Source organism: Triturus cristatus, chromosome 1_2, assembly GCF_964204655.1.
Source record: "Triturus cristatus chromosome 1_2, aTriCri1.1, whole genome shotgun sequence".
In the NCBI taxonomy this organism is placed as follows: Eukaryota; Metazoa; Chordata; class Amphibia; order Caudata; family Salamandridae; genus Triturus; species Triturus cristatus.
This window is the reverse complement of record NC_140580.1, coordinates 1,087,564,891-1,087,591,661: the sequence shown is the minus strand read 5'-3', so window position 1 is coordinate 1,087,591,661 and position 26,771 is coordinate 1,087,564,891. Positions and strand designations below refer to the sequence as shown.

Genomic DNA, 26,771 nt, shown 5'->3' with positions numbered 1-26,771 from the left:
GCTGTCCAGTCCCCACAGTATGTGCTCGGACCACGAGAACGCATTAAGACCATAGTATTTAGTGCAAAAATACACCCATGGCACGAAAAAGTTAAATGTTGCGAGTGGACTGCAGCACATGTTGTGCCATCCAGTTGGGACAACAACACGGGTTCAGGCCTAGCTGTGTAGTCTGACTGCTGCATCCTTCAAACCTGAAGGTGAACATGTCAAATTAACCCTTTTTTACAGCCATGACCCTAACATTAAAATAATAAATAAGTAGGGTTTCCTGTTTTTGATGTTTATTTTATTGTGAATTCCAGTCGGTTTTTTACAGTGATTTCCCAACTTCTGAAAATCACTGGTTATCAACGTTTATCGACTTGTGTGGAACAAAAATGTACTTGAGATGGAGTTTTCCCACTTTTTACAAAGTATCGTGTAGTGGAATTCGCCATTCAGGCGAATTTATCATCTTCATTGGTACAAGGCACGCCATCCCATAGCAGGGATTTCCACCACCCCTATAGGAGAATAGCTGTAATTATACCAGGAACCACAGTAGCAGGTCAAGATTGAGTACCATTATGTTAAGATCTCCATTGTGTAACAAATGGTCACAATTACAATTGTTTCAAGAACTCCCACTATATGTCAAGTATAGGCAGCCTTATGCCAAGCAGAGCCCTTCTGGTGCAATGTTGTCAAGAATGACCATAACATGTCATGGAGGTCCCATTATTGTGCTACAATCATGATCCTTGGAAACCCCAAAATGTATCATGGAAGAGCCTGTGATTCCACTCCCACCTGCTGACAGCTGTCTCATCCACACACAGAACTCTTCTGCAACTGACCTACGTCACTCTCTCTCTCTCTCTCTCTCTCTCTCTCTCTCTCTCTCTTTCTCTCTCTCTCTCACACACACACTCACACATAAACACGCACACACACTTTGTTTCTCTCTCGTTCCACATCCCCCTTTCAACACCAGACATTCAAAATCAATAGTTCCCTCGGAGGAAGAAGAACAAGCCTTTGCTTCCCAGGCAAACATCAAGTATCAAACGACCTCTCTGTGTCCCATGGTTTAATGTGAAAATACATTGGCAAATAATACAGCAATGAATGCAGTTCCTGTCACTGTGTCAAAGGTGCTCTGGTGAATCATGTGATGACAAGTGCGCAAAACGTGATTTGACACATAAAATAGAGGAATATGTAGAAAAGTCTGCATTAACTCAAATACAGTGGCTGACTCAGTTTTGTAGTCAACTGCACGCGGGTAACAATGCACATAAATCTACATGCCTTTATCGCATCCGTCTTTCTCACTCTCCCAGACCAGTTTATCCCTTTTCCACCAGCCTCCCTCAACCCCTCTCCCTCACAGGCCAACTCTTCTTCTCTAACTCTGATCTGTCCTTTCTCTTTCTCTGTCTAATCGGTTCCTCTCTCAGGACAGTCTGTCTCCCTCGCTAAAGTTAGTCACTTGCCTCTCACCATCAGACCAGTCATTCGCTCTCTCTGTCTCTTTCTATAAAGAGAGTTCTCTCTCTCTCTCTCAGTCTCTCTATCTCTCTCTCTCTTCCTTTTTCGTTCTCCCTGTAAGGCGGATCTGTTTAGGATTGGACATGGCAACTCCCCTTCATTCTACTTACTGACTGTTAGCCCTGTTCATCACCTTGCATTGTCTACAGGCCAACACAATATCATCCTCAGCAAAACAAATGGGTATTAGGTTTAAATGAGTGGCCTTGAAGATTAGGCAGCTTCATATATCAGCTGGAGTTATTGGGGTGGATTTTGGGCAGGGCAGTGCAGTTCCCTGATCTGTGAACTGTATGTAAATAGGAACAGAAATGACCAGTGCATACATAACACCACGCCATCGGCCTGTTGATGATACCTTTGTAGTGTTAACTATTTAATTAAGCAATACAATTTCAGGTCCCTGATTCAAAAAGAGAAGCCTGGGACAGGTCAATTCAGAACACACTGTGAAATGGTGGGTCTGCAGCAGTGAAATGAAATGTGTTTCAAAAGTTATCAGAAAATCAAAACCAGTTCATAGGAACTCACTAGTGGGTGCGGTCCTTTTAATAATGGGGCCTTGAGGACGTGGCATGTGGACAGGCATTACACTGCAGTACACTGGTTCGGGCATTGTTGGGTTGTGCAGAGCCCTGGGGTTCTTAAAATATCTTGGCGCAGATTTCCTAAGATTTGGTGAAACCAGAAAGACAACTTGCTGCCTTGCATCAAATGGAGAGGGCAGGAATGTTCTATATTTACAAATATACGGCACATTTCTGCTCTCTCTATTTGCGCTGGTGCACTGTGTGCTGCCTAGCATCAACGCAGGCACCCTTGCACCGTGGCGCAAGGGTGCCTGCATGACAGGCAGGATTGTTTTTTTTGTAGGAAGGGAAACGTTCCTGTACAGAAACAATTCTCAGAAGCATTTTTCTCTTCGTACGTGTATTGCAGAATGCAGCACACGTGGAAAGAGGAACCAACTAGTAGAAATAAAGATGTTTCTCCTTTTTACGCCTCTGTTCAGAAGGCAGAGCATTGTGGTGCATTTCCAGGTTTACTAGTCCTAGTAAATCTGGGAATGAACTGAAAACAATGACTGAATGTGTGGGAACACCCCCGCCCAACCCATGGAATTCCTTCACTGATTTTCACTGCCTTACGTCACTCCAGCTTTACCAAGCCAAGGTGGCTTTGCATGGCTTAGTAAATCTGACTTAAAGGCTTGCATCACCGTGCATGATGCAGCAGTGAAGCACGCCCTATGTGAATCTGGTTCCTTGTGCAGTACAGCTCCTACACTCTCTCTATATAAACCATTGTTGTATAACAGTGTACAAGTTCAAATTTGGTTAAGACAGACACTGGCTTCCATCCTTCCGAAGTGGATAGGTTTAAAACTGTTAAGCTACTTGTAATTTACAATCATGGGCAGAGGGTTTTCGCATCTACAAACCTTCTGATTAGGTATCTCAGTTCAATTAGACCAGGTTAGAAAAATAGAACTTAATTCAATTAACAAAATAAAATGAAAAATGACAAAAATTCAATTGTCATTGAACCCCTACGATGAAGGCGATACGTTGTTGTCGAGCATTGCAGTCGGGTCCCATGTTGTCGTCGAGACATGCAGAAATGTGTTTGAAGAGGCGCTGTGTTGAAGTTGAAGGTGACTGTGTAGGTTCTGACCGGCGCAAAGCAGACTTTTCGTGGGTTTTTGAAGAAAACAGCTGAATAACCTCCTTTCAAGGCACAGAACTGGATTGGCACCTCTTGGCAGCACAGAACTCACAGCTGGCAAAGCCCAGCAGCTGAAGAAGAGTTGAAGGAAGTCTTTGATGGCCCTGAGACTTCAGAACACAGGAGGCTAGCCAGCAAGCCCTTGGAATCACTTGGTTCTGGAGATGTAGAGATTCAGGTCCAGTCCTTCTCACCACCAAGCAAGGAGGGCGGCATTCAGCAGGGTAGGCACAGCAAAGCAGGAGTCAGTCAGGTAACTTTGAAGATCACAAGATCAATGCCTTCCCTGCCCTGGTTCCTGGCTCACTATATGGGGGTATGCAGCTCTTTGTGTGGGAACATGCACAGCCCTATTCAGGTGCAAGTGTCAACTCTTCTAGCTCAGGAAGGCCCATCAGCTGAGTGATGGGCCATCAGGATGTACATGTCACACCCCAGTTCCCTCCTTTGTGTGTGACTGTCTAGAGGAAGTACACAAAGCCCAGCTGTCACCCAACCCAGTCATGTATTCTGAAACAGGAAGAAGCACAAAATGGCTACAGGAAGAAAATGCCAACTTTCTAAAAGTGCCATTTCCAGACTTACAATTTAAAATCCGACTTCACCATAAGTTGTGATTTTAAATTGTGAGTCTAGAGACATCAAACTCGACATTTCTATCTTATCCCAATTGGAAATTACACTTATAAGATCGTATAAGACAATCCCAATGCTTACCTAGGACAGATAGGCCTTGCAGTAGTGAAAAACAAATGTAATCGTTTTTCACTACCAGGACATGTGAAACTTAAAAGTACTTTATAATACACTTCACCCTGCCCTTGGGGTCGTCGTGAGCCTACCAGAGGGGTGACCTATATGTATTAAAAACAAAGGTTTGGGACTTGCAAGTAGGTTAACTTGCCAGGTCGAAATGGCAGTTTAAACTGCACACACAGGCAGTCGCCGGCCTGAGACATGTTCAAAGGGCTACTTAAATGGATGGCACAATCAATGCTACAGGGCAACTAGCAGCATTTAATTTACAGGCCATGGGCACATGTAGTGCACTTTACAAGGGACTTATAAGTAAATGAAATATGCCAATTGTGGATGAGCCAATGTTACCATGTTTTAGGAAAAGACCACCTGCATTTTACCACTGGTCAGCAGTGGTAAAGTGCCCAGGGTCCTAGAGCCAACAAAGACAAATTTAGCAAAAAGGAGAGAAGAAAGGCAAAATGGTTGGGGATGACCCTGCAGACATGGGCCAGGTCCAACAAGCCTTTATGTCAGCAGAGTTGAATCCTATGGCAAACCAGGAAAAGATTTCATGCTGGTTCTTGGCAGCTCCACTGCAGGAACTCACATTCCTCCTGATCCGTAAGATTACACACACATTTCTAGTTCTAAAGCTGTGTTTAGCTTCATGTCTTCTATGCTGCAGCTCCTCTCTCCCATTTAACTGTAGCAGTGTTGCTATAATCAGTGACACTAATTCACAACTCAAAATATATACTTTGGTGTGAGAAGCTTTTTAATAATCCATATCTCAGGTGGCTCACAGAAGGTTGGTGATTTTATTCTGAGAAAAATGAATAGATATAAGAGTAGACTCTGCTTTTCCATAGCTAGCTGCCACCTACTCCCATCCTTATTTGCTTCCATCTGGTATTAGGTATATGGCATATGTACTGCCAGAATATGAGGGGGCTAATTATTACACGAGCCTGGTCACTTGTCATGTTATTTAATGAGCAACTAGAATGGCTTCAAAGAAAGTTGCAGTAACATCAGCTGAAACTGCATCCAATTTGAATGCCACAACAATGGCTGCAGTTCTCCTTGGTGTCCCATTGGGATACTCACATCAGCAGAGAGCCTCCTGCAATGTCACCTCAACCCACTCCTGTGCCTCAGTGTTATGTGAAGTATTGAAGTCTCAGTAAGGAGCTGATATCCCGGTATGCACTATGGTAATTGTTTGGCAGGATAACGCAAAGTACAATTCCTGGGCAACAGTAATGGAGTACTTTGGCCAACTAGTGCCAAAGTTCCTGTTTCATATAAAAACTTTTTTGTTTTTTCGTCAATGACTTTACCTGTTGTAACCAGTTGAAACCAAAAACTGGAAACATTGGAAATAAGTCACCCCTTAGTAGGGCTTCTGCCCACATTGTATTTAAAAGTAGTACGTGCAATAATTTAGTGCTGGCATGTACCTACAGTGAATATCCCACAAAAGCTATGCTTATTGTGAAGGACTGCTGCTGTTCATAATTGAAAAAATTATAATTCTGCTGTCTTTGGTTTCGAACAAGCCACCAGCATGATTTAACCACTATTTGTAATGTTTATTGAAAATGCAATTAGCTGTTGAAGTCAGATTTTTAGTATATATTTAGGAAAAGTTACTTCTAAGAATTTAGGCCCTGATAGTGCTTCCCCTTAATTGCATGTGTAAACTGCTCATAGAGCATAAACAATGGCTTTGACCTTTTGCCAGGAAGATCTGTGTGTGTGCTATATAACTCCTTTCACGTCAGGGAGGGGAAGTGGAGAAGGTGCAGGATCTTCATGAACTTGAAAGGGACCAAGGTGAGGCCTGCCGGACATAGTTAAGTGTAGAGGGAGACCTGTGAAAGAGAAGTGTTTATTTGCTGGGTTAGCTCTAGCCAGCATGTTGCGAGCCCATTGGGAAGGGGAGCTGGTCTCAAAAAGTGTTTTGTGTAGGTGAGGAGGAAGGTGCTGCTCATTTACCTGACACACATCCCTAGCTGACATACAAACAGCCTCCAAGAGCACAAGTGTGCTGACATGTTGGATTGTACTCAGAATAGTACAATGTTCAATCATTTGCAGTAAGAAAAACAGAATTGCTGCAAAGTTGGGAAGAGTTGCCACTGGGAACTTTTCCTTATTGTTTGGGAGTGTCCAATGGTCACCCCCATCTATAGGGTTGTCAATCCTACAAAAGTGGCACCTTACCCATAACTCATCAGAATATAACTGGACCTGTGGAAGAACACAAAATGACTGATCCTAGTGTCTGTGAGCTGAGGGGAGGCCTGAAGGCCTGGACCTGCTTTGATGTGTGCCCAGGACTGAGAAGTAGACTTCAAGGGTCAGTTGGCTGGCCTCTTGTGTGGCTACAGAGACACACCTCTGCAAGAGGCTTTTTTCCAGGAGGGAGACGTCGACTGTTAACAACTGGAGATGGTCTGGACAATGCTGGTGGCCTCTTCTGGAGTGAATCCTGGCCCCAGAGAGCTGTCCCTGATGGCCTGGGTATCTTAGAAGTTGTCACGAGGAGTGGCTACAGAGAGCCTGAAAAGTTGGGTCTTCGAACATTTTTAGACTTTCTAGCCTTCTGAAGGGTCAACGAGACACTGTGGCAGAGGTCCACAACTATAACATTACTTTTTTGTATGCAGATTCGATTCTTGCCCTGCCAGAGCATTTTAAGTTCCAAAAAGAGACTAAATCCGATGTTAGAATATTGACTGGGCAAAAGTTAAAAAATTATTTGCCTGATGAGAGCCCTTCAACAGCCACAAAATCTGAGTTTTCTAACTTTGAGAAGACTTCTCCTGATACAGACTTGACAATGGGGGAGGATTTCAACATCTATGACAGAGACTAAGGGACGGATTTAGAGTTTGGTGGACGAGGCACTTCCACACATACCCTCCTTGGCTTCTTCAATGGGATACTTCCCTGACAGAATAGGTGCTGTCAGAGGATATTGAAATATCTTTTCCCTGCCCACCCCCACCAGGAAAACCTGGCAGTGGGGGCATTGCTGCAAAAAACATAAAGATTCCAGCACCCTGGGAGAAAACTGAAGCTTTGGGAGCTTGTGTCTGAAAAAAAAATTGAGAAGATATTTTGGACGGCCATCAAAACGAACATGGTGTCAACGAACCGTTTTGTGTATTGTGTAGAGTGGTGACCTCTGGGCCAGTGGTCATCTTTAAATATGGTGTACAGTAGTCCATTCATGTTTGGGAGGTAATGTTCTCCGCCACCCCAATGAACTGTTCTCCATTTGCCAAACATTAAATCTTTCCCTAAGGCACAAGGTAAATGGTTTGACCTGCAAAGACCCGTTGATGTATCCAAACTCCGCTCCAATGCGGTCAGCCTAAAGTCAGGATATGGTCCCTGTCAAACAGTGACATCTGATTGGTGCTTTACTTTTCCTTTGCAATTTTTGCCCTAAACATTTAAAAATTCATATCTCCAAAATCCCTTATTGAATTGTGGTGACTTTTGTGTCATTGATCTTATTGCATTTTTCTCTATTTTAAAAGTTGGCTGTAGCATTTTTATTGTATTGTGTTGTGTTTGTTGACTTTTAAAATTATTTTGTTACTATTAAATACGTTAAACACTTTTCTATAAGTTAAGCATGTCTGTTCTGTGCCATAGTTGCCAGAGTTTGAGCTTCGTTTTATTTATTGCATTTGTGTTTTGGAGCAGACAAGATTTTTGACTTTTTACTTGGGAAGGACTCACATCCTTCCCAACTAATAACTCCTTTTCATACAGCCATCACTAATTCCCTCCCACTGTGGGTAGTTTTACACGTTTTTGAAAGATCGGGATGACAAACACAATACTATGTTGGCAATCATGTATTTGATTGCATTTTAAAGTGATAACTAAAAATACCTGAAAGGTTTCTCAGTGCCAATTGTATTGAATTTTTCTGACCAAATAGATTTGACAGAGAGGGGTGTGGCATTAAAATATTTTAGGAGCATTCAAGCAGCTAGCTAATGAACACATCCACAAAAATATTTTCAAATAATTCCAAAGTTAGGCCTTGACCCAGCAGTCCATCCACCAAGGGAGGTAGGGTTCCAGTGAGACCCCAAGAGTCACCATGACCTTTTGATGGGCAGAGTAGGGAAAATGTTAAATGGACCCCACTTTTAAGAAAATACATCCCAGCATGTCAAGGCTGTTTAATATTTTGTTCAGAGAAAACAAATTCCCTCTTTGGGAACAACAAATTTCCTGAGCAGGTGCTTTTGATTGGCAAACTTTATTGCTGTGAAGGGAGGCACTATAGCAGTGACTGCCTTCATAATAGAGAGATCACCACTAACCAGACAGCGATCCCTGGATGTAATAGCTGGTTCTCCAACAGAGAACCCAGGAACATCCACCTGCTGACCTGGCATCTGATCTGGATGGCAGGACACCTGACAAGGCATTAGGGGCTATATGTAGAAAGCAAAATTGCGATTGCAAACGCCGAAATTCGCCGAATTTCGGCGTTTGCGATCGCAATTTTTCTAAGTGGTATGTAGGAAGGCAAATCTGCTTGCAAAATAAGGATTCGCTAAATTTGCGATTCCTTATTTTGCAATTGCATTTAAGGAATCGCAAATTTTGCGATTCCTTAAATGCAATGTAAGAAGCACCAAAAAAGTGCAATTTGTCCTTAAGGAATCGCAAATTACCACCAACTACAGGTTGGTGGTAATTTGCGATTTCTTTCAAAAATGCATATTTTTGCATTTTTCAAAGTGGCATGTGGTGCACACACATGTCCTTAGGGCATGTATGTGTGCCACATGTGCACCCATGCTCATTTCAGGGGTGCAACAGGGTGTCCTTTTGACACCCTGGCACACTTGAAATTGCATTCTCAATTTGCGATTCTCTAATTGAGAATCGCAAATTGAGAATGTCTTCCCATTCATTTCTATGGGCCTCTAAGCCCATAGGAATGAATGGGGAGGTATTCCTTAATTGCGAATTGCAATTTGCAATTCGCAATTAAGGAATATGTAGGATTCGCAAAATTATTTGCTAATCCTACCTACATTCCGTTTTGCAATTCTCTAATTGCGATTCCCTAAAAATTGCAATTAGAGAATCGCAAAACACGTTCCACCTACATATGGCCCCAGGTGTTTTGGTTTTGCTCCTTTGGTGCAAATATCTCTTTCTCTCTTGATGTTGTTCAATCAGAGAAACGCTTTTTGCAATGTTTCCACCAAATATTGTTTTATATTGTTCTGGACATTTTCACAGAGCTTCATATCCCTGAAAAGGCCGCAAAGTACTACAAATTTATTAGTAACTTGGCATCATCTGGAGGTCTATGGTTTAAATTATGATGGATTATTTAAGACCTATAGGGGCGATTTTGGTTGAGGTGAATGGTTTTTTCCAAACTTGCTCAGAACTTGATGTAGCGTTCTTCAATGCACATGACCTGTTGTGGTGAGTGTGAAAAAAAAGGTCCAGCTACAGTTAGAAACATACCAATTTTCAGGCATCACAAGCTTCATCTTGTTTTTTCAATGAACAGAAGAGCTATGTTTTAGTCCCTTCTGGAATTGGATGTAATTGTCAATACTTCCTATTCGAATGGGCATTGGGTTACGAAATGTATCTGTCTCAACAGGGGATCCATTAGATCTGATCTAATTTGTGGACAGGCAGAAATGGGGCTAGCCTTGTGCACAGAGATATTATTTGGAGGAGTGTCTGGATCTTTCGATGAATGAAGATCTAGTCCCATAGATTGCTATGTGAGCTATGCACATTGCTTGAAAGATGATTCTTCAAGCTACCTAGAACCGAAGTAGAAAAGAGAGGTCAGGTGTGATGTAGAAAAGAATCAATCAGGAGCAGTCTGTCAGATGCATTTTGAACTCTCTGTAGCTTCCATTGTATTAAAACGGTTGTTCCAGTGATGCACAGGATGGCCTGGGGACTGTGCCCAGCCCCTTGCCTCTCTTTAATGGATGTCTACCCCGTTACCGGCAGAGATAGCTCATGCCTATGCCTGCCTCCCTTTGTCTTCCTAGCCAGCTTGGCTACAAGCCTATTCGGAGGGGGAAGCTGCCCCGGAACTGATTTGGAAAGACCACAAATTTGGGTTGTCCATTATCCTAGCCACACCTCTGTATGGGCACAGGGAGCGCTGACCAAAGGAAGAAAGGTTCTTCCATGTTGGACGTAGGTAGAGAGGGCCACCATGGGATTGTTTACACTAATACACACAGGAAGTGCTGCCAAAGTGGAAGGAGTCACCCCTGGGAACTTTTACCGCATTGGTTATGGAGTGGGTTGGCACTGGGCATAAGTGTGGCATCCCCAGTACACTGGATCTGCAGAGAATGAGAAGAAAGACATTCCTGTTTTCTGAAGATCCTGAAGAAAAACCTGCTTGTCTTGAATCCAGGACCCCAGAGGTGACTCCAAGGGTCAGTTGGATGACCTCCCCATTGAGCTGTATGGACACCACAAGCTTCCACAGGCCCCTCTTCCTGCAACTGCCCAGCTGACCATTTGCAACTAGATCTGCCCTGGGCCCAGCTGCTGGCCTCTGTTGGAATGAGTCCTAACACCCAAATGGTGTCTGCATGGGTCCTGGACCCTTGGTTGGTGTTAGAGTGTACTCCTGAAGATTCAGAAAAACTGGGATTGAGAAATCGTTGGCCAATCTCTTGCTCTGGGAACAGAGGGGGGATCAGGACCAACCTGCCAAGCCAATCCGACAAAGGTGCATTGCTGCTGGGCCTAAGTCTCAGGTTGCTCCGGCTACATTCTTCTCCACAGCCGCAAATCTGAATCAGCAGGACCTTGCAGAGAAGGTGTCTGGCCTCATGAAGCCCTCTTTGGCTCCAGCGTGCCCCACTGGAAGAGTCTGAGCTCCAAAAAAGTGGCTAAGTTGGAAGATAAAATATTTCACCAGGATTAACCTTGGCTGCATATCTGACCCCTGCTCCATTGAGATTGGCCTTAAACCATACCCTTGTCCTGGTGAAGTGCTGTCAGATGATAGAGCTTGGCACTTAACTCTTAACTTTTTGCCACTATTTTGAACCTTAATACCTTTAATGCCACTTATGAAATATTTGCTGTTTTGTTGTCATTTCATTGATTAAAATCTACTCTATTTTTCTTATGTGTGTCATTGAATGTAATGCACTTGTAATATAGCTGAAGGGTTAGCTGTCACGTTTGTAACAGAGTAACCCATCCACCGAACTCTAAATCAGGCCCCAAGTTTTGATGCGGGGACTCTGCTCATGCACAGAACTATGCACAGGAAACCAGGACCTCAGCGAATTGTGGTGCACCAAAAAACTCACCCAAAACCCCTATCCGACTAGCATCAGTGTCTCATTCGTTCTCCGTATCATCTCGAAGCTACCAATGATTAGACAACCCCTAACAAGCGACTTAGAGTACTCTCAGGAACGGTGGGAATCAGAAACACCATTTCGTTATTATTCTCATATCAGTCCACAACAAGAGTAATCAGAGACAATGAAAAGTTTAAAATGTTTATTTTTAACTACGTGCTCTAAGGTGCAGTACTTTGGCTAATATAAGCAGGCAAATGATCAAAAACAAAACCATCAGCATTGTTACAATACCATAGTAAATGAAGGGAGAAATCATATTAAAAATTATAGTGGAAAACAAGTCCTATAATACTTTGTGAACCACCCTCCCATGGCTAGTAAACTAGTTTTATAAACTAATAGAATGTCTCTAGGTTTGAATGGGGAACCCTATACCTCACATATCAGCTTAGGTGAATCACATCACAGGATCAGCACTGCTCTCTGTGTCTGGAAAGGTTTTCTCCAAGTGTCTGAATCATGCATGCAAATGCAATATTAAAGGCACCCGAGTTTCAGAAATTTGCAGCTGTGTGCGTGTAGTGTCTAGAGCGTGGGCCGAGCAACCTGAATTCAACAACATACATTGTTATTTGACCTTGACGGCTTCTGCACACAGTGTTCAGACTAAGGTCGCGGTGCACGTCTAGGGATGTAAACAACAGACCGTTCTCATGTGAAGAAAAAGCAAGCAAGCAGTTTTACTTGTAATAACAGCTACCTGTAGTGTTGTGTGCAAAAGCAGCAGAGTGGCAAGATGGCGTTTTACTTCTAAAGCACTTATGCTAACATAGCAATGTGTGCACATAAAACCCCGTCTCCGCTACAGTTTCTTTGATTTGTGGGTACTTAGGGCCCGATTCACAGAACTAACTTAAGACAAAATCCTAAACTTACTACCATTTTGGTATTCACAGAAGGCACTTACTCATTTCGGTATTCACAGAAGTTAGGAGTCCTAACTTTAGGACTCCTAAATGCCTTCTGTGAATACCGAAAGTCTTAAAATAAGGATTTTTCTCAATTTAGTAGTAGTAAAGTTAGGACTCCTAACTTTAGGACTCCTAAATGCCTTCTGGGAATACCGAAAGCCTTAAAATTAGGATTTTTCTCAGTTTAGTAGTAGTAAAGTTAGGAGTCCTAACTTTAGGACTCCTAAACTGAGAAAAATTGTAACTTTAAGACTTTCGGTATTCACAGAAGGCATTTAGGAGTCCTAATAACTTCTGTGAATACCGAAGTGAGTAAGTGTCTTCTGTGAATACCAAAATGAGTAAGTGCCTTCTGTGAATACGAAAATGGTAGTAAATTTAGGATTTTGTCTTAAGTTAGTTCTGTGAATCGGTCCCTTAATCTTTATCTTCCTTATAGTTTGGCCACCCACATTTTCGATAAGTTCTTAGAGGCCAACCTCTTGAGTGGTATATGTGCGTGGAACTGTATAACATCTTTGCACTCTGATTTGGAGATAACGGTGACAGTGGTAACTTTGTTGTTATCCAGAAAATATATCTATACCTTCAGACATGTAGAAAAGTGTGAAGAAGTAAAATGAAAACTGGTGGGTAGTTTTACACGTTTTTGAAAGATCGGGATGACAAACACAATACTATGTTGGCAATCATGTATTTGATTGCATTTTTAAAGTGATAACTAAAAATACCTGAAAAGTTTCTCAGTGCCAATTGTATTGAATTTTTCTGACCAAATAGATTTGACAGAGAGGGGTGTGGCATTAAAAGATTTTAGGAGCATTCAAGCAGCTAGCTAATGAACACATCCACAAAAATATTTTCAAATAATTCCAAAGTTAGGCCTTGACCCAGCAGTCCATCCACCAAGGGAGGTAGGGTTCCAGTGAGACCCCAAGAGTCACCATGACCTTTTGATGGGCAGAGTAGGGAAAATGTTAAATGGACCCCACTTTTAAGAAAATACATCCCAGCATGTCAAGGCTGTTTAATATTTTGTTCAGAGAAAACAAATTCCCTCTTTGGGAACAACAAATTTCCTGAGCAGGTGCTTTTGATTGGCAAACTTTATTGCTGTGAAGGGAGGCACTATAGCAGTGACTGCCTTCATAATAGAGAGATCACCACTAACCAGACAGCGATCCATGGATGTAATAGCTGGTTCTCCAACAGAGAACCCAGGAACATCCACCTGCTGACCTGGCATCTGATCTGGATGGCAGGACACCTGACAAGGCATTAGGGGCTATATGTAGAAAGCAAAATTGCGATTGCAAACGCCGAAATTCGCCGAATTTCGGCGTTTGCGATCGCAATTTTTCTAAGTGGTATGTAGGAAGGCAAATCTGCTTGCAAAATAAGGATTCGCTAAATTTGCGATTCCTTATTTTGCAATTGCATTTAAGGAATCGCAAATTTTGCGATTCCTTAAATGCAATGTAAGAAGCACCAAAAAAGTGCAATTTGTCCTTAAGGAATCGCAAATTACCACCAACTACAGGTTGGTGGTAATTTGCGATTTCTTTCAAAAATGCATATTTTTGCATTTTTCAAAGTGGCATGTGGTGCACACACATGTCCTTAGGGCATGTATGTGTGCCACATGTGCACCCATGCTCATTTCAGGGGTGCAACAGGGTGTCCTTTTGACACCCTGGCACACTTGAAATTGCATTCTCAATTTGCGATTCTCTAATTGAGAATCACAAATTGAGAATGTCTTCCCATTCATTTCTATGGGCCTCTAAGCCCATAGGAATGAATGGGGAGGTATTCCTTAATTGCGAATTGCAATTTGCAATTCGCAATTAAGGAATATGTAGGATTCGCAAAATTATTTGCTAATCCTACCTACATTCCGTTTTGCAATTCTCTAATTGCGATTCCCTAAAAATTGCAATTAGAGAATCGCAAAACACGTTCCACCTACATATGGCCCCAGGTGTTTTGGTTTTGCTCCTTTGGTGCAAATATCTCTTTCTCTCTTGATGTTGTTCAATCAGAGAAACGCTTTTTGCAATGTTTCCACCAAATATTGTTTTATATTGTTCTGGACATTTTCACAGAGCTTCATATCCCTGAAAAGGCCGCAAAGTACTACAAATTTATTAGTAACTTGGCATCATCTGGAGGTCTATGGTTTAAATTATGATGGATTATTTAAGACCTATAGGGGCGATTTTGGTTGAGGTGAATGGTTTTTTCCAAACTTGCTCAGAACTTGATGTAGCGTTCTTCAATGCACATGACCTGTTGTGGTGAGTGTGAAAAAAAAGGTCCAGCTACAGTTAGAAACATACCAATTTTCAGGCATCACAAGCTTCATCTTGTTTTTTCAATGAACAGAAGAGCTATGTTTTAGTCCCTTCTGGAATTGGATGTAATTGTCAATACTTCCTATTCGAATGGGCATTGGGTTACGAAATGTATCTGTCTCAACAGGGGATCCATTAGATCTGATCTAATTTGTGGACAGGCAGAAATGGGGCTAGCCTTGTGCACAGAGATATTATTTGGAGGAGTGTCTGGATCTTTCGATGAATGAAGATCTAGTCCCATAGATTGCTATGTGAGCTATGCACATTGCTTGAAAGATGATTCTTCAAGCTACCTAGAACCGAAGTAGAAAAGAGAGGTCAGGTGTGATGTAGAAAAGAATCAATCAGGAGCAGTCTGTCAGATGCATTTTGAACTCTCTGTAGCTTCCATTGTATTAAAACGGTTGTTCCAGTGATGCACAGGATGGCCTGGGGACTGTGCCCAGCCCCTTGCCTCTCTTTAATGGATGTCTACCCCGTTACCGGCAGAGATAGCTCATGCCTATGCCTGCCTCCCTTTGTCTTCCTAGCCAGCTTGGCTACAAGCCTATTCGGAGGGGGAAGCTGCCCCGGAACTGATTTGGAAAGACCACAAATTTGGGTTGTCCATTATCCTAGCCACACCTCTGTATGGGCACAGGGAGCGCTGACCAAAGGAAGAAAGGTTCTTCCATGTTGGACGTAGGTAGAGAGGGCCACCATGGGATTGTTTACACTAATACACACAGGAAGTGCTGCCAAAGTGGAAGGAGTCACCCCTGGGAACTTTTACCGCATTGGTTATGGAGTGGGTTGGCACTGGGCATAAGTGTGGCATCCCCAGTACACTGGATCTGCAGAGAATGAGAAGAAAGACATTCCTGTTTTCTGAAGATCCTGAAGAAAAACCTGCTTGTCTTGAATCCAGGACCCCAGAGGTGACTCCAAGGGTCAGTTGGATGACCTCCCCATTGAGCTGTATGGACACCACAAGCTTCCACAGGCCCCTCTTCCTGCAACTGCCCAGCTGACCATTTGCAACTAGATCTGCCCTGGGCCCAGCTGCTGGCCTCTGTTGGAATGAGTCCTAACACCCAAATGGTGGCTGCATGGGTCCTGGACCCTTGGTTGGTGTTAGAGTGTACTCCTGAAGATTCAGAAAAACTGGGACTGAGAAATCGTTGGCCAATCTCTTGCTCTGGGAACAGAGGGGGGATCAGGACCAACCTGCCAAGCCAATCCGACAAAGGTGCATTGCTGCTGGGCCTAAGTCTCAGGTTGCTCCGGCTACATTCTTCTCCACAGCCGCAAATCTGAATCAGCAGGACCTTGCAGAGAAGGTGTCTGGCCTCATGAAGCCCTCTTTGGCTCCAGCGTGCCCCACTGGAAGAGTCTGAGCTCCAAAAAAGTGGCTAAGTTGGAAGATAAAATATTTCACCAGGATTAACCTTGGCTGCATATCTGACCCCTGCTCCATTGAGATTGGCCTTAAACCATACCCTTGTCCTGGTGAAGTGCTGTCAGATGATAGAGCTTGGCACTTAACTCTTAACTTTTTGCCACTATTTTGAACCTTAATACCTTTAATGCCACTTATGAAATATTTGCTGTTTTGTTGTCATTTCATTGATTAAAATCTACTCTATTTTTCTTATGTGTGTCATTGAATGTAATGCACTTGTAATATAGCTGAAGGGTTAGCTGTCACGTTTGTAACAGAGTAACCCATCCACCGAACTCTAAATCAGGCCCCAAGTTTTGATGCGGGGACTCTGCTCATGCACAGAACTATGCACAGGAAACCAGGACCTCAGCGAATTGTGGTGCACCAAAAAACTCACCCAAAACCCCTATCCGACTAGCATCAGTGTCTCATTCGTTCTCCGTATCATCTCGAAGCTACCAATGATTAGACAACCCCTAACAAGCGACTTAGAGTACTCTCAGGAACGGTGGGAATCAGAAACACCATTTCGTTATTATTCTCATATCAGTCCACAACAAGAGTAATCAGAGACAATGAAAAGTTTAAAATGTTTATTTTTAACTACGTGCTCTAAGGTGCAGTACTTTGGCTAATATAAGCAGGCAAATGATCAAAAACAAAACCATCAGCATTGTTACAATACCATAGTAAATGAAGGGAGAAATCATATTAAAAATTATAGTGGAAAACAAGTCCTATAATACTTTGTGAACCACCCTCCCATGGCTAGTAAACTAGTTTTATAAACTAATAGAATGTCTCTAGGTTTGAATGGGGAACCCTATACCTCACATATCAGGTGAATCACATCACAGGATCAGCACTGCTCTCTGTGTCTGGAAAGGTTTTCTCCAAGTGTCTGAATCATGCATGCAAATGCAATATTAAAGGCACCCGAGTTTCAGAAATTTGCAGCTGTGTGCGTGTAGTGTCTAGAGCGTGGGCCGAGCAACCTGAATTCAACAACATACATTGTTATTTGACCTTGACGGCTTCTGCACACAGTGTTCAGACTAAGGTCGCGGTGCACGTCTAGGGATGTAAACAACAGACCGTTCTCATGTGAAGAAAAAGCAAGCAAGCAGTTTTACTTGTAATAACAGCTACCTGTAGTGTTGTGTGCAAAAGCAGCAGAGTGGCAAGATGGCGTTTTACTTCTAAAGCACTTATGCTAACATAGCAATGTGTGCACATAAAACCCCGTCTCCGCTACAGTTTCTTTGATTTGTGGGTACTTAGGGCCCGATTCACAGAACTAACTTAAGACAAAATCCTAAACTTACTACCATTTTGGTATTCACAGAAGGCACTTACTCATTTCGGTATTCACAGAAGTTAGGAGTCCTAACTTTAGGACTCCTAAATGCCTTCTGTGAATACCGAAAGTCTTAAAATAAGGATTTTTCTCAATTTAGTAGTAGTAAAGTTAGGACTCCTAACTTTAGGACTCCTAAATGCCTTCTGGGAATACCGAAAGCCTTAAAATTAGGATTTTTCTCAGTTTAGTAGTAGTAAAGTTAGGAGTCCTAACTTTAGGACTCCTAAACTGAGAAAAATTGTAACTTTAAGACTTTCGGTATTCACAGAAGGCATTTAGGAGTCCTAATAACTTCTGTGAATACCGAAGTGAGTAAGTGTCTTCTGTGAATACCAAAATGAGTAAGTGCCTTCTGTGAATACGAAAATGGTAGTAAATTTAGGATTTTGTCTTAAGTTAGTTCTGTGAATCGGTCCCTTAATCTTTATCTTCCTTATAGTTTGGCCACCCACATTTTCGATAAGTTCTTAGAGGCCAACCTCTTGAGTGGTATATGTGCGTGGAACTGTATAACATCTTTGCACTCTGATTTGGAGATAACGGTGACAGTGGTAACTTTGTTGTTATCCAGAAAATATATCTATACCTTCAGACATGTAGAAAAGTGTGAAGAAGTAAAATGAAAACTGGTTATAAAATGCATTTTGCCTTTACTCTTATTTCTTTGCATGCATAAATATAAATATGTATAATCTTGTATGTAAAAAGTGAATTTACAGCACCTTTCCAGGCATACACTTGGAAAGTTGTGACTAGCTGAAATTTCCAGGCATAGCATGGAAAGGTTTTGTGAATTCCAGAAATGTGTGCTTCTACAGTCATGCAAGGGAAACAGCCTGTACAACGTCGGCAGAGCGCTTGCCTTTTAACCACGCATATGCCTTAACAACGCATTTACGTGGTTAAGGCATATGCACAGACTAGATGCGGAGATGGGCGGGGCCAGGAGCAGAAAGGATCGGGAGAGGACGCAGTCAATCAATCAATCAATCAATCACATCATTTGTAAAGCGCACTACTTACCCGTGAGGGTTTCAATGCACTGAGGGGGGGGCAGGGGGGTGTGCTGCTGCTACTGGTCGAAGAGCCAGGTCATGAGTCGTCTTCTGAAGGTCAGCAGGTCTTCGGTTTGTCGTAGGTTGAGGGGGAGGGTGTTCCAGGTCTTGGCGGCGCGGTGGGAGAAGGACCTGCCTTTGGATGTGGTTCTGCGGATGCGCGGGACCGTTGCCAGGGCGAGGTCAGCCGAGCGGAGTTTCCTGTTGGGTACGTAGAAGGAGAGTCGACTGTTGAGATAGGCTGGGCCGGTTTCGTGGAGTGCCTTGTGTGCGTGGACCAGGAGCTTGAAGGATATTCTTCTGTCGACGGGGAGCCAGTGCAGGTTCCTCAGGTGGGGGGTGATGTGGTCGGGGCGCGGGATGTCGAGGATTAGGCGTGCAGATGCGTTCTGGATTCTTTGCAGTCTGTTGACGCAGTGTGGTAAGTGGGGCTGGGACTGGGTTTTGGGTGGTTGGCGGTCATTTTTAAGGGTTAGGGTAGTTTTTTTTAGGGCTGGGAGGGTCGGGATGCTTTTAGGGCTCGGGGGTTGGAGTAGTTTTTAGGGCTTATGGGGGTCAGGGTAGTTTTTAGGGCTCGAGGTGGTCGGAGTAGTGTTTAGGGCTTGGCGGAGTTATGTTATGTTATGTTATGTTAGCCAGATTTATATAGCGCACAGCTGCCCCAGCAAAGGGGCGTCCCGGCGCTTTTGAACAAGAAATCGGCACACAAACAACCCAGTGAACAGGCCATAGCTATGCTAAGCGTCCAAGGAAAACAGGAAGGTCTTGATGGCTCTTCTGAAAGTCAGGAGTTCATCAATGGCCCGAATGTGGGCAAGGAGTGAGTTCCAAAGCTTGGCAGCAAGCACACTAAAGGAGCGGCCCCCAGCTCTGACCCTTTTAAAGCGTGGAACTGAAACCAGATGGAGCCCTGAGGATCTTAAGGTTCGCGCAGGTACATATGGTGAGATAAGATGTTCCAAAATCTGAGGGGAAGAGTGTTTCAGAATTTTGAACGAAAGACAGAGAGATTTGAACTTAATCCTCTGAGATACTGGGAGCCAATGGAGTTCATGGATGGATTTTTTGGCCAAGCAAAATCTTGGCAAGCCAACCAGAGCCCTGGCGGCGGCATTTTGAACTCGCTGGAGTCTGGAAAGTTCGGCCTGATTGGCTCCGAGTAAAAGAGAACTCGCATAGTCCAACCGAGACAGGATCGTAGCCTGTACGATAAGCTGTCTGGTTGGAGCATCAAAGAATTTGAAAATAGGCCTGAGCCTGCGAAGGATCCCGAAGCACAAGGCAGCAGTTTTCTTAGTATGAGAGACAAAACTAAGTTTGGAATCTAGCCAGATGTCTAAATTCTTTACCTCGGTGGCAGGAAGAGGGGTAGGGCCAAGCTCAGGTGGCCACCAGTGGTCACCCCACAGATGGCTCTGATTGCCGACAATGAGCACCTCCGTTTTTTTTGCATTCAATTGCAAGCAGTTATCTGTCAGCCAACAGGCCACTGACCTGATTCCCTCACGAAACTTTGTGGCCTCTAAGTCAGACGCCCCACTTATGGCAACCGCCAGCTGCGTGTCGTCAGCATAGGACACCATGGTCAGATTACAACGCTTGACAACCGCAGCTAGCGGCTGGACATAGATATTAAAAAGTGTGGGGCTGAGAGCAGACCCCTGCGGGACACCCTGTGTGATAGAATGGGGAAAGTACGACCAGATAGAAACGATCGAAACCATTCAAGTGCCACGTGATCGACACCAATATCGACCAAACGCTGTAATAGAATAGCATGGGAAACGGTGTTGAACGCGGCACTAAGATCTAACAGCACTAGGGCTGCCGTTTGACCAGAGTCCACCAAAGTTCGTAGGTACTCAACCATAGATAGAAGTGCAGTCTCGGTACTATGGCTAGGTTGAAAGCCGTTCTGAGAGGGATCTAAAATGTTAGCAGCATGGATATAGCTACAGAGAGTAGAATTAACATGGGCCTCAGTCAGGTTTGCCACCCAAGGAAGGAGAGAAATGGGGCGATAGTTCTCAAATTTTAGAGGATCCAGAGCAGGTTTTTTTAGAAAAGGCATCACCTGCGCTTGTTTCCAGCTGTCAGGAACAGAGCCAGATTTCAAAGATAAATTGATCAAATCGCGAAGCGGAGGAAAGCAGAGAATCGCAGACTCTCTAAATTGGACAGGTCGTAAAGGGTCCATGGGTGAACCTGATTTAACTTTCACCGCGATTTTGTTAAATTCCTCCATAGAGAGCTCAGGAAAGGAACGCAGAGACAGAGTGGTTTTCGGGGCCAGAATCCAATTTCTCCAGAAATAAAGATGAAGCAGGGAAAGAACGGTAGATGGCCTCCACTTTTTCCACGAAAAAGGCTGCCAGGCCCTCACAGTGAGTGGCCGAACAGATGTCAACGACTGGGGCTCTACTGGCTGTCAGATCCTTAAGCAACTTAAATATTAGTTTGGTGGGATTGGTGCTGGAATTAATTTCCCGAGAAAAGTAGGCAGCCCGGGCTTTACAGACCGCCTTATGATAAGTTTTTATCCTGGCAAGATATATAAGTTTTTTATCAGACCGGTATGACTTACGCCAAGCTCTTTCTGCTTGTTTGCAGGATTTCCTTTGGAGCCGAAGTGCGTCATCATACCAGGGACTGGGTCCGGCACGTCGGCGCTTACTCTCAGTCATAGGGATCAGGCAGTCTAAGGCTCCCGTCAGCCAACTACAGAATTGGACATAGCCCATCTCAGCGTCTGTAAAAGAGCCCAACGGATGTAAACCAAGAAGCCTGTGAAAATCGGCTAACTTTAGTTTTTTCCACGGGCGTTTGAGAGACGCGGGCGCAGCTACACTGAGAGGAGAGTACTCAATCCGAAGGTGAAATTCAATTAAATGATGGTCAGTCCAAGCCATAGGCCTTGGGGGTAGCACTTTCACCATAGATAAATTGGTGAAAACAGGATCCAAGATGTGCCCACCAGTATGAGTAGAGTGTTTGACCAACTGAGGTAGCTGGAGGGCTTCCAGATCGGCAAGAATACTAGCTGCCGCAGAGGAGTGACAGGCATCAAAATGGAGATTTAGATCACCAATGATACTGAAATTAGCAGCCCTTAAAGCTAAAGCACTAACGGCTTCAGGGAGAGCAGCTCTAAATGCCGTGTCCGGCCCTGGTGGTCGGTAAATGAGTAGTCCAGAGAAGGTAAAATGCGGACTAACAGAGATACGAAAATGAGCACATTCGCAGTCAACTATATCCAGGACCGACCATAGGCATGAGTAACAGGATTTGACCACAGCCGCAATGCCACCACCTCTCGAGTTGCGATTGTGTGTGTAAATCACGTATTCTGAGGGAAGGGCTAAATTAACCACAGCTAAGGCTTCATCATGCAACCACGTCTCAGGCATAAAAAGAATGTCAGGGCTTTCCTCCATGAGAAGGGTGTGGATGTCCAGATGATGTTTGACCAATGATCTCACATTGAGATGACAGATCTTAAAGTCATCAGAAGCCTGTGGAATCGCTAGAGATGGAGTTGGGCCGTCTACGCACTCAGGGGGAGTTACCCTATGGCCAGTAATATGACCAGGAGATGTCAACCTAAAGACACACTCCTGACACTGAGAGGGGCCAGAAAGGGGATGTAAACATACCTGAGTGCAGCAAGACGACTTACGAAGCCTAAGCAGATCCTCCGCGAATACATTCCGAATTAACCTGTCCATCCACGACCCTGCTGAAAACAAGCTCTAGACCCCACCTCGGGCCCTGACTCGGCGCGGACGAGCGCAGACGGGCAGGACTCTGGCACGACTCAGGCGCAGGGAAGGCGCTCCCGCTGCGCGTAACCGCTGCGTGCTTAAAGGGCTGGCTTATATAAGGTGGCAGCGTACAGGCATCACCACCAGGACGCTAAAGATGGCGCCCAAAAAGCGTCACGACGGCTCCCAATCTAAGATGGCCGCCAATTCCCCAGTTCACAGACCCCATTGACAGGACCCGCCCTAACAGCGGTGGAGCAACAAAATTAGGGTGCAGGTAAGAGGGCAACCCGCAACACTAAAAGCAGGGTAAAATAAATCAACTGAACGCAAATGCAAAACGCGGTAATTTTAAAAGTTAGATATGCAAAGCGCGCCTTCAGCAGGACTGAGCACGCGAGTCCACTAGCGAGCTAGTAACCAGGATAACTTGTCAGGAGTCAAGTTAGTTTTTGGGGTTCAGGGTGGGGTTGGGCAACATCTTAGGGCACGGGGAGGTCGGGTAGTTGTTAGGGCTAGGGCAGGTGGCATAGGGTGGGAACTTTGCTACACATCCCTATACCAATCATGCCTTTACCATGGATAAGTGTAGTGAAGGGATGCAGGGTAAAGGCATGCATGGTAAAGGAATGCATGGTTCAGATGCATTCATAGTTCGGTTGCGTGGTAGATGCACGCGTGGTTTAGCCATGTGGGCCTTTGTCATGCAACCCTCATGCAAGGCTGTAAACCTCTAGTTTCACATTCACTAATTTCTTTAAGATTGTGGTCTAGTCCATAAAGTCCAAATAAAAACGCAACTGTGTCTAGTCTAAAGTGGGAGTTTTTTTGTGGAAATCAAAAAAACCTAATGACCTCCACATCCTGGGAGTGCCTGGGAGATCTCATGTAGGATGTGAGGGTCATTTATTTTCCTGTCCTTCAACACCAGTTCTTTCTGGCGGTGAAAGGAAAAAAAAGGCATTACACTATCCACCCTAAAATGGACAGATGAAGTAATGAAGGTGGAATGCCCCTATTCTGTTGGGCCTTTGGAGGAAATATTCCATCCATGTAGCCAATAGGGGCCCATCTATCTTTAAATGAGGCAGACAGACCTAAAGGCTTGGCAGGAGGCGCAGTCTTTTAGCAATCTGTCCATCAGACTCTAAATCGTTGATGTCCTCCTCTTTCACATGAAAGACGGCAATTAATAATTTGTTGCAAAAATATGCTAGAATGAGATTAATGCAAATCAGGTTAGAAACGCGGTAGCTACCAAGGTATAGAAAAACATACAGAAACTCAATCCTTCCTGTTTAAAGCGTGAAAAAAAAGAAACACATCTGTTTTCTGCTATTCACTGTTCATTTTAGAAAAACAGATCAGAAGAATGAAGAACCATTTCTCGCTTTTATTTTATTTTTAAACTGCATATGTAATTATGCTCTGCGACCTGTCTTTTACCTTAACTGATGGGAGCTGGAATTATGATCTCACAAGTGTAATAACTTATTACAGTTGAGCGGCAACGTTGTCGCTAGTGGTACCACATCTTGGCTGTAATAAGGGAATTAGAGACAGGCTTCTGTGCAGAGATTCCATGTATTATAAAATAATTTATAATCCCATCTGTGACTTCTTCCCCTGCAATATTAGTCAGAGCCAAAGGCATCTCTAATGCAGCACGGCTTGTCTGCTACACTGCAGTAGCAGCTGAGGCATCTCTAGCTGAGGGGAAATTAACATTTCACTGTGGCTTACTGTTGTGCCCAGCACCAAACAGGTCCTGAGGCATGCATGCCTTCTTTAACATCTGCTACAGATGTGTAACTACCCTGAATCATAAAGCACAAAACAAATATTTTATTGTCATAACCATGTCAGCTGTCAGGAACGCCACACTTGATACTATCCCAAAAGCCACCTCTTGAATCTGACTGCCAAGATTTAGATGAGGCTCAGATTGTGCTGAATGTCACAGTCGCTGTATGTGGGAGAAGTCAGTATAAAGACAAGCCCATGGGAATTGAGGCACACGTGCCACATGGACGGTGTAACCAGGGTTGCACGATGACACATTACATATTCATCTCAGAGTCTCATAGCATTGCCTTGTGTAGGAAGTGCCTTCTTCTTACTCGCAATCGAAGGATGTGCATGTTGCAGATGATGCACACACAGACTCACGTAGACAGGCAACTGTAGTGAAGATCGTTATCTATATAGGACAATGCTAAGTTAGCACAACCGCATTAGATGTTAGAAAGCCATCTTGCCGCTTTTGCTGCTTTTGCACACGACACTGAAGTCACATGTTATTAAATTGAGAAATGCTTGCTCGACTCTGTTTCACATGAGAACTGTCTGTTGTTCACATCCCAAACAGTGAGCAGCGACCTTGGTCTGAACATAGTGTAAAGAAACAGTCTGGGTCGCTAGACGGTGCAAGTTGTTGGGTTCAGGTTGATCGGCCCACTATTTAGCCATAACACGCACGCAGCTGCAAATACCTGAAAGTCGGGTGCTTTTAATATTGCAGTGTTACATGTTTTCATTACATTCGGAAGAAGAGCTTTCCCAGGAGCAGAGCCTAGCTGATCCTGTGATGTGATCTCACTGAGCTGATCTTTACGGTATGGGATTCCCCATTCAAGCCTAGAGACCTTTTACTAGTCTAATAATAATAATATTAGTTTGCTAGCTAAAGGAAGGTGGCCGAGATCCACTGTCATTTTAGTATGATTACTTCTTTCATTTTCTATGGTATTGTAACTATGCTGATGGTTTTGATTTTAATCGTTTGTCTGCTTATGTTAGCCAAAGTACTGCATCTTAGGACACGAGGTTTATAAAATAAACTCTTTAAACTTTACCGTGTCTCTGTTTATTCTGTTGTGGACTGATATGAGAATAATAACGAACAGGTATTTCTGATTCCCACCATTCCTGAGAAATACACTAAGTCGCTTGTTCTGGGTTGTCTATACATTGGGACCGCCGAGCTAAACCTCGGATAACGAATGGGACACTGATGCTGGTCGGATAAGGGGTTCTGGGTTCTGAGGTGAGTTTTTGGTACACCACAATTCACTAAGGTCCTGGTTTCCTGTGCATAGTTCTGTGCATAAGCAGAATCCCTGAAACACAACATAAGGCGGACAGAGATCTGTTCTCTTATTCAGAGACAGGCGTTTCTCGTATGCTGTGTACAAAGAAATGACCTGGACAGCTACAGGAGGTCCTTGGTAGCTTGTCAAACTTAGAGAAACACAGTAAACTGGTGATTAATTCCTACCCCACTCAGCCCAGGATGCCTCTCTTAAGGGTATATTTACTCTGGGGTAGCGCCACCAGAACTTCACTTTTAGCGATGTTCTGGTGCCGCTATGCCTTTCTCCATATTTACAAAGCAGCTCTAAGCCACTTTGACAAGCTTAACGCTGCCTTGTAAATACGGCCCCTTTACACGCATCACTTTGCATGGAAGGGGCGTGCAATGGGTGTTGCTGTGGGCGTTCTACCACAGCACTCATTGCTTTTTTATGCTGCCCCAGACTTACAAGGATATGTCAATCTGAGGCAGCGCCAAAAACTAACGTCATTTAATAGCAGACATTAGAATGACGCAACAAGGAGAAATACTTTTATTTCTCCTCGTTTTTGCTTTTCATAAATGTGCTGCAGCACACATAGAAAGAGCAAAACGCCATTAAGGATTGTTTATGTGCAGGAAGGGACACTTTCCTGCCCCTAAACAATCATTCCACCAAACCATGGTGCAAGGGTGCCTGCGTTTGCACTAGGCTGCCATTTTTTGCACCAGCCCTCAGGAACAAACACGTGTGTGCTGTACTGTTGTAAATACGGCGCACTCCTGCGTTTTGGAAATGGCGAAATGCGGCGCTGCCAAATTTGCCGCAGCTCCGCCATTTCCTTGTAAATATGCCCCTTCGAGGTGGAGTAACCACTGATCACTGGTGCAGCCTCTGCTAGGTCCATCAGGGGTCAAGCAAAGCTGGTGACCTGTCCAGCAAGAGATTACAGCCTTCATGGATTTGGAAGTCCACCGTATTTAAGGTAGAGACTACAATGCATATTTTCCCTGTGCCAAACGAAGCGTGGCAGATTACGGCAGGAAAACGGACAGTAACCCCCATGTGCAAATAGACAACCTACACATTTGGACCATTGATTTTTGTTCTTCACAAGCTCCAGTTTGCAAAAAACAAAAATGATTATTGAGTGGGTCAAACAACATGACGCTTGCTCGGCAGGCATTTCTGATGAAAGCATTTCCGACTGGCAGACCTGCTCAACTAACAAGCATTTGCAATGCAATAGGTCTCGCATTTACACGAGTTTAAGCTATTGACATTGTAAATGACAATGCCTTTTATTTATGTTTTAAAAAGCAAAAATAAGAGGCATTGTCATTTAACAATGCCAATAGAAATTCGCGTAAATGTGAGACCTATTGCTTTGCAAATCCTTGTTTTGCTATGTGATTC

The 26,771-nt window shown here is 43.9% G+C and overlaps 1 protein-coding gene across 4 annotated transcripts in view; it reads left to right on the top strand.

The window, feature by feature from the left end:
- The window catches only part of KCNT1 (potassium sodium-activated channel subfamily T member 1), a 1,722,207-nt gene that overhangs the window by 1,198,649 nt on the left and 496,787 nt on the right, over nt 1-26,771 (top strand). The gene's annotated exons all lie outside the window — the stretch shown is intronic.